At 46.9% G+C, this 17,150-nt stretch overlaps 1 protein-coding gene across 2 annotated transcripts in view; it reads right to left on the bottom strand.

Annotated features, from left to right (window-relative positions):
- The window catches only part of LOC147133777 (uncharacterized), a 55,881-nt gene extending 42,239 nt beyond the window's left edge, over window positions 1-13,642 (bottom strand). The window contains exons 1-3 of one of the 2 annotated variants that reach the window (XM_086057492.1): window positions 13,567-13,642; window positions 13,257-13,329; window positions 13,110-13,186 (exon numbers count right to left, since the gene is read on the bottom strand). The gene's annotated coding sequence lies outside the window, so the exon portion shown is untranslated. Of the gene's footprint in view, window positions 1-13,109; window positions 13,330-13,566 lie in introns of both variants that reach the window. The other variant, XM_086057493.1, reaches the window with a different exon arrangement.
- Between the last annotated feature and the right edge of the window lie 3,508 nt (window positions 13,643-17,150).

The raw sequence follows: 17,150 nt of genomic DNA, 5'->3' as shown, positions 1-17,150 counted from the left end.
AGAGGAAGAGGAAGAGGAAGAGGAAGAGGAAGAGGAGCAGCTGTACGGACCCACCTTGGTGTTGGACTCGATGTTAACATCATACACACAAATAATCATAAAACATTCAATCCAGAGACGATAAAATAGTTCCGGAATGAATCAAAGAAGAAAATGTGCAAGTTGTTAGGGGCAGCCGGGCTATTCTTTTTTCCTGACGTGGGTTTCGACGTTTAGGTTTTTTTTTTTTTTTTAGTCCATTCAATGGGGGATCAAATTTCCAGCAAATTCTGGGAAAAAGCCATGAGACGTTTGGAGAGTTATGCAAGACAAAAGAACAACAACGACAAAATCTAAAAATCTAAATCAGCCCCCTGAGGCGGTTTTAGTGAGATAATCGTAAGTACATCCACCAAAACGTCTCAAGAATCGATGCCTGAAAAGACACAGAGAGTCGGCCATTTTGGTTTGAAGGGTCCATTGCAAGCCAAATTGGCTCACATTACTTTTTTTTTTTTAAATTTAGCCCCAGATGCCAGTGACGATTACCAACATGAGCTTTAGTAGGTATTGAATGTTTATCGTGAGTCGACCCACACAAAAAAAAAAAAGTCTCAAGCGCTCAGTCTTGGAAGGCTGCACAGTTTCAGGAATAATTCAAGCAAAATTTGAAAAAAACTCTTCCGGCAAATAAGAATTTTGGTCTCCCAACGGCGGTGCGGGGGCTCGAATCCCACTTTTAGTTTCGTAGTCTGCAAGAAGATATTTTTTTAACACTATTTTGGAGAAGGGAGAAAAACATGCGCGGTGTTTACTTAAAAGTTTAAAACAACATGTTCTACTTGAGTGTGCGTGTGCGTGTGGACCAAGCCGGCGATTTTACAAGGCTGTCATTATGCTTCCATGTCTGTATGTTTGGGGCCAATCAAAACAGCCTTTAACTTCCATTTCACTGTTGCGTGTTCAGCCCAAAATAGCGCAGCCTGAGTACATCCGCCCCTTTCCTGCTGTCGGCCCAATCACAGGGCACGTCGAGCGCAGTATACAAGCGACAAGCATTATGGTCCATTTGCCTCACGTTTTGGGAGTGGCAAAGATTTGAACCTGGAGCTCTGGACTGCGAGGCAGGTGTGCTGACCACTAAGTCACCGCGCTGCCTAACAATAGCTCAGTGTGACCATGCAAATCCGTACAGGAAATTCACTCAATAGTAATGCTGTTGGAGGTTGGAGTCCCCCACCGTGCAGACAGGCCAACCCCCACCCCGCCCCCTCGTTTCCGTGGCAGCCGACTGCTCGGTTATTGCTCTGTCATTTCAGCAAACTAATTGATTCGGGAGTAGGCAGGAAGTCGGGCAATAAGGAAGAAGACGGCGGAGGAACGCAACGAGCACCGTGCTGCATTCAGGTGTCGTCGGACAAAAATGAAAAAAGGAGGCGACGCCGATGTGCTGCCGCGGCCGGACGCGGTGGGTGACTCGAGGAGCGACACAAGAAGCTTTCAGGAGACTCAAGGCCTCCCCTCGGGGCGGCTTTTCTCACGGGGGCTTGTTGACACCTCAACCGGATCAAAAGTTACAAGAAGCAAATGGGCCTCCGCATCGAGAAAGTCATCAGTGGCCGTGTGTTTGTACACATGCATCCGTCCGTCATTTCAACTGCTTATCCTCAAAAGTAAAGTACAAGTAAAGAAAAAAAAAAAAGAAAACAAACGTGCCTGCAGTGATTGCGGCTCTTGACCTTTTGGAAGAGGAGACGGTGACATTTATCGGCCTAATCGGCGGATCTGCGCTTCCTCTCCGCCTCACTTCTCCTGCAGGAAAACAGGAAGGCGGGATTAGTGGCGACGCGCTGCATGCGCGGAGATCCGGAGCCACGCGGCGGAATGCGCAAACACACGCGCACGCGCGCACACCACGATGGCAGACTTTCTCTGCTTCCACCTCTGCACGCACGCACGCACACGCACACGCACACACTGAGGTGAATGAAATCCATGAAGATATCATTTAGCGCGCCCAAACACCTGGAGGAGAACTTGTCGCATGGTGGATCCGATTTGGGATAAAAAAAAAAAAAAAAATTGAAAATAAATAAAGGCAAAGAAACAAGAATGATGGCAACTTCAGCCAAGAGGTTTACAAGCTGGGTGGGGCTTTGCAGCCAAAAGTGCTCATTATGAACTTTTTATGAGGAGGGGAAAGAAAAAAAAAAAACTCATCTGAGCTCCCTGCATCCCCCTAAAAAAAAAATAAATAAATAAGCAAAATGCCAAAAAGGACAAAGCAGAAAAAAAAGTTGGGTCCACAAATGCCAGAAAGTTATCTGGGACAAGATATGTGCGACCTTGAGAACCCTTAATTGAGCAGAAAGAAGACGAGGGATTGTGTGTGTGTGTGTGGGGGGATTGTGGGGGGGCGTTACACACACACACACACACACACACACACAAGCTTGCAAAATCTGGCCCGTGTGCCATTATCTCATAGCCTGAGCACTCCCGCTCGGCGCACAGAAGCATGACGCGCATCTGCCTCGCATTAGGCCACAAATTGTTACGACAACTGCGCGTCAAAGGGCATTAGCGCACCCTTTTACTTTTTATTTGAATACGGAAGAAAAAAGCAAAACGTACGGCGCTAGTTACCATGGTTACCGTGCCACAACAGGGAACTTTTTTTTTTTTTTCAGGGTGTGCGCCAACTACCGGGAGTAGAAGGTGGTGCGCAGCATAACTTTGGGAATGACAGTTGGTTTTTTTGGAGAGTGTGCGCAGGGGAAAACGGGTGCGCCAACTCTTTTGGGATGTTTTTATAATATCGTGCAACCCTACATTATCGTATTAGCATTCTAATATTTCGTATTAGGATTCCAATTTCGTCCAAATCTAAAAATAAAAGCATTTCCCCAAATGTTTAAATTACACTCCCCCTCAACATTCCGATACAGCTGGCGCACCCCCCACCATTAAAAGGCCAGACACCGCACTCAACATACCAACAGAGTTGGCGCAGCCCCTAAAAAGAAACAACTATTTCCAAATGTTCACATTCTGACAGTCATGGTGCACACCCCCCCCATGCACACCCCCTAAAAAGCTGCTTTTCCTAAACTTTCAACTAAACGTCCAAGCATGTTGCTTAACGAGGCCCAGAAAGACTCATTCGTCGCTGGTGTACTTGACGCCATCGTTGGCAATCACACAAACACCCAAACACACGCGCGCACAAACGCCATCTTTCAGGGTGGACTTTTTTTTTTTTTTTTTTTTTTAGCGATTCCCACCCAGGCACAGTCCACCTTTCATTAGCGTTCAGCCCCCGTTGACAGCGGTGCGAAAATCGCCCTGTGAGGTTTACCGTCTGAAGAAGGAGATGATTCAAGCCAAGGGGAAAGAATTCAAAGAGTGTTGCGTGCGCGTGTGGGTTTTTTCATTTTTTTTTTTTTATTTTTTTTTTTGTGGGTAGCAGGAATAGCGAACGCTGGCTGGTGAGATGTGACAAGTGGGTGGTTTCCGACTAAATAAGGTACTTGAGGGGAGCGAGCCGGGCGCCAGTTAGAGACTGGAGGGCCTCTGTTTCATGGCCGAAAAGTCACTCAAAGTAGTCATTGTCGCATTAAGAAAAAAAAAAAAGTACCTAATTCACGTATGAAAGTAGACTAACGCTCAGTCTGAGTACACTCAGTTATGCAAAATCTGAAAAATGACAATAAAATGTCACTATTCATGCATTTGAGACCCTGCAAAGCAAATTCAGAGATTTGTTTCTGAATACATTCCGCCTGTTTGTCGTTAATAGTTCAAAACGTGCAAAAAGCGCAATAGTTGTGGCAATCGTGCGGTTTTCACCATTTCAGCAAAACAATTTTAGATTTAGAGTGCCTCGTTGTTGGCCATCAGTGCATGCATGTCACAAAGACAAATAGGGAGGAGAGGGACAGCCCATTTAAAAAAAAAGAGGCCGACTTCCTTCAGGCTAGAAAGCACTTTAGAGAGCCTCGTTGTCATCAGATTTTTTTGGTGCTTTGTTTCTGTTTTCAACATGACAGCCAGCATGTGGGCGGGGGAATGTACACAATATTTGCTTGGTAAATTAGAAAATCGTGGATACCAAAAAAAATGCTGCTAGCACCATACTTGCTACCCCCCCAAAAAATTCAATGACCAAACTTTCTAAGAAACCCACCCCTTCTAAATCCCAAAAGACTTTTCACCCCCCCCCCCCTTTGTGGAGCCACGCATCGCCTTCTGAATCCTGATAGTTGGCGCACCACTTCTCCCACACAGAAAGCCTAAAAAAAATTGCATCTCCCAAAGCTTCTAAACTCTGAAAGTCCCGACTGTGAAAGTCAAGACTGACATCTTCTTGACAATAATACATAGCGCTGTTCGATAGCGCTTTCTAATCAGAGCGATAAGCACCAGCACTCAAAATATCCCAATATCGCATTTTCCTTCAAATTACATGAAATTAACGGCATTTGACACCTCCCCCCCCAAATTGTTCATAAAATATACATTTTGTATAGAGCACAAGAAAATGAATTTCAATACATTAAGAAAATGAAACCAACAATCCAGTATGAAAATACTGTATGTGATTGTACATCTAATGGGCATCCGTCAGACATGCGTCTTTAGTCTCTCATCATAAAAAAAGCCACAAGGGGGCCGTCGCAAATACCATACCTGCAAATAAGGCCGGGTATCGAAAATCGATTTAAAATCGTTGCTTTCAAATCGATTTTCCATTAATCGATTCATCGATTGAAAAATATGATTCAACTCAGCTAGAAAATGATGTCTTGAAAGGTTTTTTCATTCCAGATGCATAGCACATTTTGAATGTGTAGATCAAATTACGCGCTTGCACCAAAAATCATTGCATATTTTGCGTTTGTGGATGGCTGCAGAGACAAGCACGGCAGCAAATTTTTTAAAAATCGAATCGCAAAATCGGGAGCTGAAAATCGAAAATTGAATCGGAGCTTGAGTGAATCGTTCCATCCCTAGTCGTTTGTGGAATAAGATTGAAGCAGCAAAATCCAACCGGTTTCAGGGGGCGGCCATTTTGCTGTGGACCCAAAATGACATCACAGTTGCTCAGGGCTCAAATTACGACCAATCACGGTTCAGCTTCAGAAAACAGGTCAGCCGTGATTGGTCGTTATCCGAGCCCCGAGTAACCGTGATGTCATTTTCAGTCCACAGATGTGACAAAATTGACGCCCCAAGCCCCCCCCCCCCCCCCCCCCATGTTGTTGTTTCAACTAGTGGGCCGGCACAGAACATATTCTAGAAAAAAGTATGTTTGGGTTGACTTTTCTCTTTAAGGGCCGCAGGAGAAGCCGAAGGGAAAGCCAAGAAGAGAAGAAGACGTGAAGGTGCCAGATAAGAAAAGAAAAGAGATAGAAAGAGGAGGGAGCTTTGCAAGGGGGAGAGGGCGGAAGGGGAGGGGAGGGGAGGCGGACGAGGCCCAAATCGCCACGGGAACAAAGAGGCACTTATACAAGCAACAGCTGAAAACATCTTTAGGCTGGGAGTTTGGCCCCCGTGTGTGCGAATTCATGTTCCAAATATTTAGCAACTGCTTGACGATCCACTCAATGGCCACTTCATTAAGTACACCTCCAACTTAAGTCCGTTTTTCCAACCTGAGCATGTATTTGATTTCATTTCTTAACTGGAGGGGCGGGGCGCAAACGCTTATTTCGGCCGGCGAGCACGTCCTTGTTCGAGCTCGATACAAAGACATAAAACACTCTTTGTTTGGTTTTTTTTACAAAAAAATACCACTTGATGGCGGAATGCAGTATTTTAAAAAATGTCATTTAAATACAGCACAAAATGTATTTCCGAAAATCTTTTTTTTAACCGGAAAATCGCATTTAAATAAATATACAAGACCGCATTGTAATTCATATCGATTTTAAAATGAACCAACGTTGGTCAAGTGAGCAAAACGCGAACGCACTGCAGTTGTGCAACCTGCCACCAAGTGAGCAACGTGGCTCTCGTTGCATTGTGCGGGCGTGCCTAATGAAGTGGCCAGTGAGGACATGAAATCAAATCAGCGAATTCCAGCGAGGAAAACATGTTTCCTTCGCAAGCGCGCAAAACTATCAAGACGAGAGCGAGCGTGGCTGGTGGTTGCCCCGGTGGTTGCCTTGGCTCCGGCCTTGCCTCGCCCTCCCTCCCTCCCTCCCTCCCTCCATCGCTGCCTCCGTCCGTCCGTCCCTCCCTCCCTCCCTCCCTCCCTTCCGCCGCGTCCCTCCTTGGCTTATCTGGCACCCTTCCTCCAATGGCAGCTGTTGTTTTGAAGGCCGTGAGAGTAGCCGGGGCGCGCGGGTCAAGACCTCCGCGCTCCTCCGCCTGGACAAACGCGCCCATTGTAAGTTGAGGTGCGCGAGTGGGGGCGGCGTTAGGTGTTTAGTACGCGTGCTATTGGCCGCAATCTAACCCCCCCCCCCAACCGCTTCACGGCTGTACTCCAGTTTTCGCATGCATGCGTAGTCATCATACTTCCGATCCGTAAATGAGGATGGTCCCGCGTGAGGTTCATTCACTGAGAACCCCGCCCGGAAAAGACAATTAGCATCTTCCACTGATGGCGTGTTGGGAATTTTGACCAATTCACGTATAAAACCTGCACGGAACGTCCGTGTGAAAAAAGCTTGATTGAGGCTGGCATACCTCCGGACATTTGCAGCACTTTCACATTCGGTTAAATGTAGAGCTGTAACAACGAATCGAAAAGCGATTGAAAATCAATTCAAACAGATGAATCGAAAAATCGATTTGAATCGAACTTGGACGTTTCAGCGCTTACAAGCCCTACACGGCAACGCCTAACAAAAGACAACATACCTAGCTAGGTATGTCATTAGAACATCAAACGCCATTGCGTGTTGCGTTTGTCGACGGCTGCAGCGCCACGCTAGCGCACAGAGACAAGCGCGGTAGTCATTTTTTAAAATATCGAATGAAAAATGGCTGAAATGAGTGACACGTTGTTTGCAAGCAGAAAGCATACATTAGTTTTAGTCAAAGTGCACGGCGGACGACTCCAGCGGCGTCCCCCGCCTGGACTCAATGCCAGCTTTGTCCCGGGCCGGAGTCAAGAGGAAGGAGCCCGGCTCTCTGACCTTTGACCCTGCGGAGGTCACATGTCCCTGGAAGCCATTTGGGAGGCCCAGAGCCATGCAAGGGCAGCTGGAAGATCTCATCTCATCTCACTCTTAAACGCCGAGAGTGTACAGAGCACAATGTGCGACCTCCAAAGGGTATCTTGATTTTTTTTTTTTTTTTTTTTTTTTTTTTGTGGGGACGTGGTCAAAAGTTGGCCATCTGCCCCCCGGCTTGGGGCTTTTCTTTGGTCACATTTCTGAGGACACTGAGCCTATAATCAGGACGAAATGATCCACTGAAGGCACACATGCCGACAATCGGGTCAAATTTGATTTTCTTTCCCTTGTACTCCAAGTCTGCCAAGGTCCAATTGTTGAATGCGTCAAAAAGATTATCGGGAGTGATTATCCTGGAGCGTGAGGGGGGTTAAGAGAGATTTTTAATCCTTCATCTGCTCGGCAAACAATCGGGACCAACAAATGTAAATGCTGCAGTGCGCTGCAATTGGGCCAAATGTGAGCATTTTCCTCTTTTGCCGATCAAGATCAGCAAAGGTCCGATTGTCAGATGTCACGATTATCCTGTGGCGTGGGGTGAGTTCCGAGTGAATTTTCCCTACCCGACCTCCTCGGACGTGGGACTTGTAAATGTTCAAGTGGGTTACACATGTATGGACAATCGGCCAAACAATTTGATCGTTTTTCCCTCAAAGGCAGCAAAGGCCCGATTTATCGGATGTCTCCGGAAAATTATCCGGAGTGATTGTCCTGTGGTGTGGTGTGTCTAAGTTTGATTTTTTTCCTCTCCAATTGTGCTAGGAAAATGGTCATGAGTGACAATCGTCAATGTAGAAGCCGGACACACGCGCGCACAATTGAGCAGTTTCCTCTCTTGCCATCCAAATCGGGAAAGGCCCAATCGTCTCCGAAAGTTCATCCTCAGCGATTCTCCTGTGGGGTTTGCTAAGAGTGATTGTTTTTCCTTGGGGGACAATCCTAAGTGTTGGATGGCGTGAGGTGCACACACATGCGCACAGCGACCGATAATCGGTCCCAATTGGAGTATTTCAACAGTCCGCACGCACTCGCGTTTTAAAAAAATGGGTTCGTCGGATGTTCAAATGGAACAACACGAGCGCGTTCTGCAGCATGTGTGCCAAAGGTGAGTCGGGTGAGTTTAACCTCCGACCTGGCATGACCCCGCCCCCCACCCCCCCCCAGAGGGGTTGCGCTGTGCAAGCTGAGAAGGTTGGAGTGCAAACACCTGACTCCGTGTCAGACACCCGCCGAACCGACGCTGCTTCAATTGGACGGCAATCGCGTGCAGTGTCATGGAGTTTGCCCGGTTCAACTCAGTCACTCCCGTTTTGCCAGGGCAAAGCGTCGGGACCGCATCCACGGCCGGATCAGGCTCCTTCAGGTCCTCACCCGTGTTCTACGCCACATCTCTCGACGCCTCAGCCGCTTCGATCCCCGACGGAGACTCGACGGGACGAATCGGAAGCGACGAAGTTACCCCGTCGGTCCTCCTCTGTCTTGCCCTGGTCCGTCCGTGTTTCGGCCAATCGCACGCCAGCGTTGTGTTTTCCCACGTTTCCAAAAGAGGTTCCTGGTTTTCGAACCGCGTCCTGTCTTTCCGTTTAGAAGCATCACGGGAGCGAACCGCGCATTCTTGTGAGGACAACTTTAACGCGGTCTTTGTCTACAAGTTTGTCCAACCGATTCCTCATGCAAGTCGCTCACGTTGCTTTTTTTTTTTTTTTTTTTTTTTTTCCCTTCTCATTTGAGGGCAAGAGAAACACACACTTGCGCCGTCCCCGGCGTGCCGACAAAAAGCCCAGACGCCGAAGCCTGACGCCGAAACACGAGGCGGACATCCTGCCGCCAATAACGCGCTAATTAGATTTGGCCCGCGGCGCTCGCCATAATCAAATCTATCCGGTGCGCCGCGGCTGAGGGGCGAAACGCGATCTCCGGTCCAAAATATGCACTGGGACCTTTTCTCCGGTCTGTTTCCCCTCTTGGATTGTCACACTCGACCCTCTGCCCGTTGTGTGTGTGTGTGTGAATAGATTGATCATATCCTCAGGGCTAGGCTAGTAAGCAAAAACAGGAAACGTCCAACCTGAAGCAACAATAGCACAAGGAGGCAGAATTTCCTCAATTCCTTCAAATGATCTCAAATTTTAACAGGATGTGCAAAAACTAGCCATGTTTAAAGGAGACATTTTTTTTTTTCTTCAATTCAATACAACGCCCGGCTGTTTTCGTGACATTTCTGCGACTCACCGGCAAGTCTATGTTGATATTTTGCAAGTAGTGGTTTTAAAATGATATTTTCCCCAAATCACATCATTTTACTGATCATCTGAGTAAAAAAAAAAAAAAAGCACCAGTAGTCTGTATGGAGTTACTTTGCAACCCATAAAAACACCAATTACTACTTTCCTATCAGCTATTTTAGTCCATTTTTGTCTGATTGACAGAGACGCTCTCATTTTTCATCATTTTCCGCCACTGCCTGGACCGTTTGACATGATCTTGACCACCATTTTTCCACGGGGTCCCTGTTCTACTTGACATGTTTTCGCTTTTCTCCGCTTTTTGGTTCGGAACCGGCGTTTTGTCCCGAGAGCAAGCCGCGTTCTCCTGCTAATTACCGAAGCCTTATGGAAACTTTGCTATGCTTAAATTGTCACAGAAGACAATATTCTGGGGGTGCTCTAAAACAGCTGGCTGCCTTTTCCTTTTTTTTTTTTTTTTTGGTGCGTCTACACCGTAAATACTTGTGAGCGTGAGTACTTTTGCCACCTCGGGTAGCGCAACTGAGAGCACAGCTGAGCGAGGAGAAAGTTGCAGTCCCAGGCTCCAGCTGACGGAGGCTGCAGATCCACCTGTTCCCTGTCCTCAGAGCTGCTTCCCGGTCCGGATATGTGGCAATTTGGGAATACGGATGACTCCGAAAGGCCAACAAGAGCCTTTTTGTTCGTGAACAGTTCGATGAGCCCGTCGTCTTAATCGCCCTCGGGCCTCGGGCTGGAGTTGCCGCGGCAAGACGTGGCAGCGACGCAAACCTCGGTTGGCCTCAAATATGCCGGAAACAGAATAGATTGCGTTTTTGTTGGCTCGACCAGCTCAGAGCATTAAACGGCGGGTTTTGGAATGCATGCTTGGTGGGCCCTCCAAAAAAAAAAAAAAAAAAAAAAAAAACTCCTTCCTCTGTGGTTGCACAACTGTAAACATTGTGGTTCGACACACTGGTTCTCCTTTTTTGCTTGAACAGCAAAAAACACAAACAGCGTTAACCAAAAGTCCCTGTTCGATATTACGAACCTTTCAGCTTGATCAAGGTCAATTTTTTTTTTTTTTTTACATTTTCCTTGTTTTACTGTATTTTTCGTAACTAACATCAGATCTTTCTGTTAGTTTAAAATGCCCTTTCATTTTTATTCACCAACTCTTCAAATTCCAGTTTGTTTTTTCACAACCGATTTCTTTCCCCTTTTACAGCGGTACCGTGAAATTGAATTGATTCCGTGAGCGCGCTCGTAAAGAAAACACTTGCATCTCAAATCCTCTTTCACCACTGAAATGAATGGAAATGCCATTCATCTGTCCTAGCCCCCAAAATCACACAAAAACATTTTGCCTTTTGATTTTTTTAACTCATTCACTGCCAGACATTTTCAGACCCTCTTTTACGTTAACGTTTTTTAAAAATTTGAAAACAATATAAATAAGTTCCTGGGATTGGAATGGCTAGACTGTGAAAAGATGAGTAAAATCGTCCATGGCAATGAATGAGTTAAGGGAAGTGGCACTCAATACTTTACGCAGACGTTTTACGTTCTTTAGGCGGATACAAATGGCCAGCGTAGAGCCCAAAGCGTTAAACACGCATTGACGGCTTGTTCTGAAAGGAAAAATGGTTGTTTTAAGTTGCTTTCCATCTCGCGTCTTGATCATTTTACAGTGGGAGGAAGTGGAGGCAAGGCTGGCCAGATTCAACAAAGCATCGGTGGCCTGTCGACTGGCCTGCATCATTAGCGATACTGTCAGCACCGGCGGGTCAGGAGGGAGTCAGGGAGGGGGGAGTTGCGGGTGTAGTGGTTTGGGGGGCGATTATGCCGTTAAAGCGCTTGCAGAGGAAGTGGAGTTTTAATGCTGACAAGGTTCCTGTGGAGACTGCTATGCTAATCTGCTCGTGTTAAGCGCTGCAAAACGTCCGCCGCGGAAGAGGGGAAATGCACCATGAAAACATACCGTGGCTCCGGCCAACACAAGGAGGCAGGAAGGGCGTCGGAGGGGGGCGGGGGGGCGGGGGGGCGCTACACCGCACACAGGAAGCAAACACGGAGGCGTATTATTATTATTATTATTATTTTTTTTTTTAGCCTTCCTACAACCTGTCTTCAGCATGAGGGCGTTTGACAATTGCCAATTCGGGCGGCCACGATTCATTGAACCTGACGGCCGGCGATATTTACATTTCAAATGTTGTCGCTCTGCATCTGCTCCATCAAGCGCTTTGTCAAGTCGTAGTCAGCCGACCACCGGCGGGCGAAACAATGGTTGAAGCTTCATAAAGCGGCCCCAATAACAAGCGGGCGCACGCTGCAGCGGCAGAACTCGAGTCACTCGTCGAGAGAAGAACGAACGGCAAAAATTGGAGATGAGGAGCGAGTGCCTCCAAAGGAATGCGCATCCGCTGTCTGGACTTTGGTTTATTATTTATTGAGTTCTTGAGTTCGACAAATTCAAAATTCTTGGATACTTTTTTTTTTTTTTTTCAATTGTTCTTATTTCAAGGGCAACGCTTGAGTTTTTTTTTTTTATTTTGCTATAGGAGGAGGGTTTGATTTAAATCAAACAACCCTGGAGGGTGCGCTGACACGCTGCACCAGCCACACTTTTTTTTTTTTTTTTTTAACAGTTGAATGAAGAGCATCAATGGGGAAGCAGACAATACGCACAGCATCAAGGCCTCAATCGCCAACACAGGATTTCCTGGCTTACGCCACAAAAAAAAAGAAAGAAAAAAAAAAAAGAGTGAAAGTTACGAGCCTTCCGGCGAGGTGCTGAATGTGAGTGAATGGGTGTAAAAAAATACGGGCATGTTGGGTAATCTGGCACTTCACACTGATGCCGTTCATGTCGGTTTGTGGGGGGGCCGCAAGAAGCAGCTGGCTGGGTGGGCACTTGTTTGCTGGCAGGACTCAAACATGAATGAGGCGACACGAACATGTGCGAAAAAAAAATATTTGACACTTTACGAAATCAATAAAAGCATCGCTATGCACATGAAACACGCTTTTAGGTTGTCATGTGCATGCCAAGGCAGCAGGTGGTGCTACAGTTTGTAATCGGAAGCCTGAAAAGAAGTCATCAAGCTTTGCTAACAAAAGTCTTGAATTGCATCATTGCTGAATCAGCAAAAATGCTGATCATTGTTTTCCAAAGTAAAAGCAGATGTTTTCAAATATTTGGGAAAATATGAGAATTTGCCTGCTTTCAACATTTACTGTTGAGACTGAAATTCCACAAATTTGGACAATTAAGTAAAGCAAGGTCTCGAAACAATTACCCCAGTATCAAAATTGTTGTTCATTTGCTAACTAACTGTCCAGTGTCAAAACAAATCAAGAGGACCAAGATATTTACGCCCTCTGTTGATTCCGAATGCCATTCTTAAAAATACGCGGAGCTTTTGGTACAGCCTGGACCCCTTTGACTTGCGGCTGAGTGGGGGCAAAACCTGGGCTGGCTGCCAATCTGTCAATGGGAAGGCCTGATTTTGGGGAGAGAGACCCTGGACCGGTTGGTCCCCAAGACACACCCCTTCAACTCCTTGACCCGATCGATGATTAAAGGCGATCTCATGCGACTGGCGAGTTAAAGTACGACGATCTCGGAACCCGCAAGCCGCCGCCCACAACGTTGCGCGCTCCTCAACAGTGACATGACCAAAGTCCAACGAAAAAAAGCTGCCCGGGTCCCTCTCACCTTTTGATCCTTGCGAGGAGTGGCGAGGGGCGGTTCTTTCGTCCTTCCTCTCTTCAGCCAACTCGGATGGCTCACAACTTGACGGGGGGGAAAAAAATAAAAACTTTATTGGAAAGAGATTTGTAGAGAGGATGATGGATTTCGTACCTATCAGGAAGTCTTGTCTGTCATGAGGTGAAGATCAACGTGGCTGTCTGGCCTCCCGTTCGTCCAAATGGCCCTGAAAGATCAACAAAGGCAGACGAGGAGGTCACAACTACAGGCAAAAATGTCATTTCATTTCAAATTTCACAGCTATGGACAATCTTGAGAAACATTTTGAAATGGAATCACTACTCTGTATTCAATGTTTTTTCGTTTTGTTTTGTTTTGTTTTGTTTTCATCCTCAATGCCATCTGTTGGACTTCAGGAGCCACTGCACCACTTGCCAAAACTGACACCGACATGAATGCTTACAGACAAAGAAACATTCTGGCGCTTTCCCTTGTAAAAGCTGACGATGAGCTTTTTTTTCCGGGCCACACTGTTTCACTTTTCACTGGGGTGGGGGGGAGATGGGGCTGCCCCCAGAAACACGTGTCCACAGAAGACGAAGTGGTGTCTCTCTGGGAAAGTGCAAAAGGTTAGAATATCAGGGAAACGTGCCCAAGAGCGGAACGGCTCACCTGTCGCCCCGACTGCAGCTTCGAGGGTGGGGGGGCTGGCGGGCGGGGGGGGGGGGGGCCTTCCTCGCAGACTGTCTTGCTTGTTCCTGGAAAATTCATCACAATGATGACAATTTAGACTCACTAAATCACCAATGGCCTTTGAAAAGTCCAAGTGCAGACAGGAAGACAGAAGTCTGTGAAGTATTACGTGTCACAACACTGTTGCTCTTTCGCCCTCAGGTCTGCTGTTCACACATTACGATTTGTCACATCTTCGACGATTATTTGGCTGTTACAGACCCCACACATAAAGACAAAAAAAAGAAAAAGAAAAGAGAAGGCATTCAACAGTTTGGGTGGCGCTGTGAGCGGTCCGCTCCGATTGTCTCAACACATTAAGATTCTCTTCCAGCACGGATCTGCAAACAAGGCCTCCCACGTGAGCTCTCAAAAACCGAGAACAACAACAGACACTCGCGGTTATGCAAATTGGCTCTCAACGCACGTCGGACAGAAGGATCCTCTGTGATAGGACCACCTGAAGACATGAGATGGGAGGACATTTGACATCCTTGGTTGGCAAGAGGCAAACATTGGAACAAAGACAGCCAGATTGTCTTTGCATCTGGCCTGCGGATCAAAACGACAACGATACACACAAAGGTGTGCTCTGGTTGTTGCAGTTCCGCGGTAGCGCCTGTAGGTGTCGCGAGCCAAAACTCACAGCCGGGAAGAGCTGCAGCTCGGCCGCGCCTCTGAAAAAAACATGGATGGGTGATGCTGATTTTGGCACAGACGTGAACGTTTGGTGTCCCTCGGGGGCCAATGAGACTTTGCCATGTGAAAAGCATTCCACTCTGCAACATCCCCGACCGACTCCTCCGGCAGAGGCTTTAGTCACCACCCCCCCACCACCACCACCACCCCACCCCACCCCGGCCAACGTGACGGATGGACCCGGGCCGGCGGGGAGGACGGACCTGGCAAGTCCGGCCGGGAGCGGAAACCCAAAGAGGAAGCGTTCAGTTGATCCAGCTGTTTTCTCCCTTTCTCGCCTTCCTCCTCGGCCCTCCCTTCAGCCCCCCGCCCACCAACGACCCCCCCCCCCCCCCCCCGCGTATCGAGTGTCCGAAGGGGGCGAGGAGTGGAGGGGGTGAATTGGACAAGGGTGGGGGTGCGGGCCAACAGGTGTCTGACAAGTCCAGCAGACTGCGGCTGGTCAGGTTTCTGCGGCTGGTCACACACACATGAAAAAACACACACACAATGCAACATACAAAAATACACTATATACACACACACACACACACAAAAGGCAACACGCTTATCACGTGCACACACAGAAAGAACATACACACCACACAGGCACACAAAATGAGCACACAAGTAGATGACAGACATACACGACGACACTCCATCGTGAGCCGTGCAAATTTTCACTTGGACTCTTTTTAGTGGGACTGTAACCTGACGAGTGAGCCACCTGCAACACGCACACGCATGCACGCGTGCGCTGCCATGTGTGGCAAAGCAATGTGGCGAATGACGGACACGCTTTCAGATGCATGCGCGTGTGTGAGTGGGCGTCATAGGCAGTTCAACGGCAATTATCCGGCAAAAGGCCTTTTGCCTTTTATTGCAAACACGTCTCTGCCGTCTTCATCTTTTTTGCTGACAGCTCGCCATTTTTTAAAATTTTTTTAAAAAATTGAGGACATCGTTTACTCGTACATCGGACCGGTTGAAGCGTTTCGAAGCTTGCAGGACAGTCGAGAATGTTGACGTGAAATTCGCGTCTTATTGTCTTATTGTTTTGACATTTCACAATCATCAGTAGTTAAATTCATTTGAAATTTGAACGACAATGTGAAAAGTAAATTCACATCACGCCTTCGACATTTGTCAGTAAGGTTGATCGGGCCTTTTGTTTTTACAAATAACTTGTAGGAAAAGAGTGTTCAAATAAAATTCACATTTGCCACCGAGTGTCAGATTGTCTTGACATTTTACTATCAACCGTAGTTAACAATTGTTGAAATATTTGGAAATAGCCCTAAAAACAAAAAAATCTGTACATTTTCCATAGCAGGAAGGTTTTGAAAGGACTTTTTTACGATGGCGACAGTTGAAGTTGTTCAGAAACTGCGATAGCGTTTATGGGTCAATTTGACCCGAGTTCTGTATGTTAAGTGTCCCAAAACGTCAGAAAATGCCAATGAATATTGTTTACACTGTATCTACTTACTAACCCTCGTGTTAAGTTGGTTTCTAAGCAACAGCACTATTTTTCTCAGGTCAATCTGACCCGGTCGGGATATGCTTAATCATCCAACAGCGTCGCAAAATCTCAATAAATACTGCTTGTACATAGTTATTAAGCCTTGTGTTAAGTTTAGGTCTTGGTAACAGCAATAGTGTTGCTGAGTCAGTGTGACACAAGATGTGTTGAATTACCCCAAAGTGGCAGAAACGGAATACAACGACAAATAAAACACTGTTTATATCTGACTAGTAACACTTGTGGTACAGATGTTTCTCAGCAATAGCAATAAAAATCCTGGTTTAATTTGACGTGTTAGCGTGAATTAGATATAGCCGACTTAAAATCCAGACGATTTGTACTGATGCTTTTTTTTTTTTTTAATCAAAAATGAAGAAAATAAATAAAATGACAGTACATTAGGAATTGAGTGAAACAGAAGGGCTTTCATACCAAGAACCTTTTTTGAGCTTCAAATGGGTCACTGTGGCCCAGGAGGTGTGTCAGAAAAAAAAGGGTCGGAAATAGAAAACCCGGAAAAAAAACGGTGTTTCTTTGCCTTACAATGGGTATTACGATTGTGCATTAATTAGGGGATTAGCAATTAGTTGGTGCGAATCTGCAACACCTGCCTGGAGAGGGTTAAGAGCAACTTGTGCCCTCGCTTGGGGGTCTTGGAGGGGTGGGGGTGGGGGGTTCGGGGACAAACCACCTTTCTATGGGCAAAGTGACTTCCCATCCTGTCTCCTCCGCAGGACAGCATAGTGTAACCATTGTGTCCATCTATGAGAGTGTGTGTGTGTCTTTTGTGGAATTCAGCCCAAAGCTTTCCATCCCGGGGGTCAGCCTGGGAGATTTAAAGCTGTCAGCGGGTTGTGGGGGGGGGGTCAAAACACGCAAAAATCTCAGCCAGTAAATTTCCCGCCTGGGTCAACGCACTTGAGCGTCCTCTTGCTGCCATTTAGTTTGCAGTCAGGCGGTGACGCGTTCATGTCTGCAGTGACACAAAGTGCCCACTGGCACCAAAGACTTGTGAGGAGGAGCAAGGGCGCCACCGTGTGGCAATGGTGTCACCCTGCCTGGCCTGTAGCACTCGCATGCGTTTCTACTTTGATGTCACTTTCCATAATGAC

The sequence above is a fragment of the Filicampus tigris genome, chromosome 17 (genome assembly GCF_054856515.1).
Source record: "Filicampus tigris isolate MCC_2025a chromosome 17, RoL_Ftig_1.0, whole genome shotgun sequence".
Lineage (NCBI taxonomy): Eukaryota > Metazoa > Chordata > Actinopteri > Syngnathiformes > Syngnathidae > Filicampus > Filicampus tigris.
Note: the sequence above shows the minus strand (reverse complement) of the source record. Positions and strands in the feature narration are given on the sequence as shown.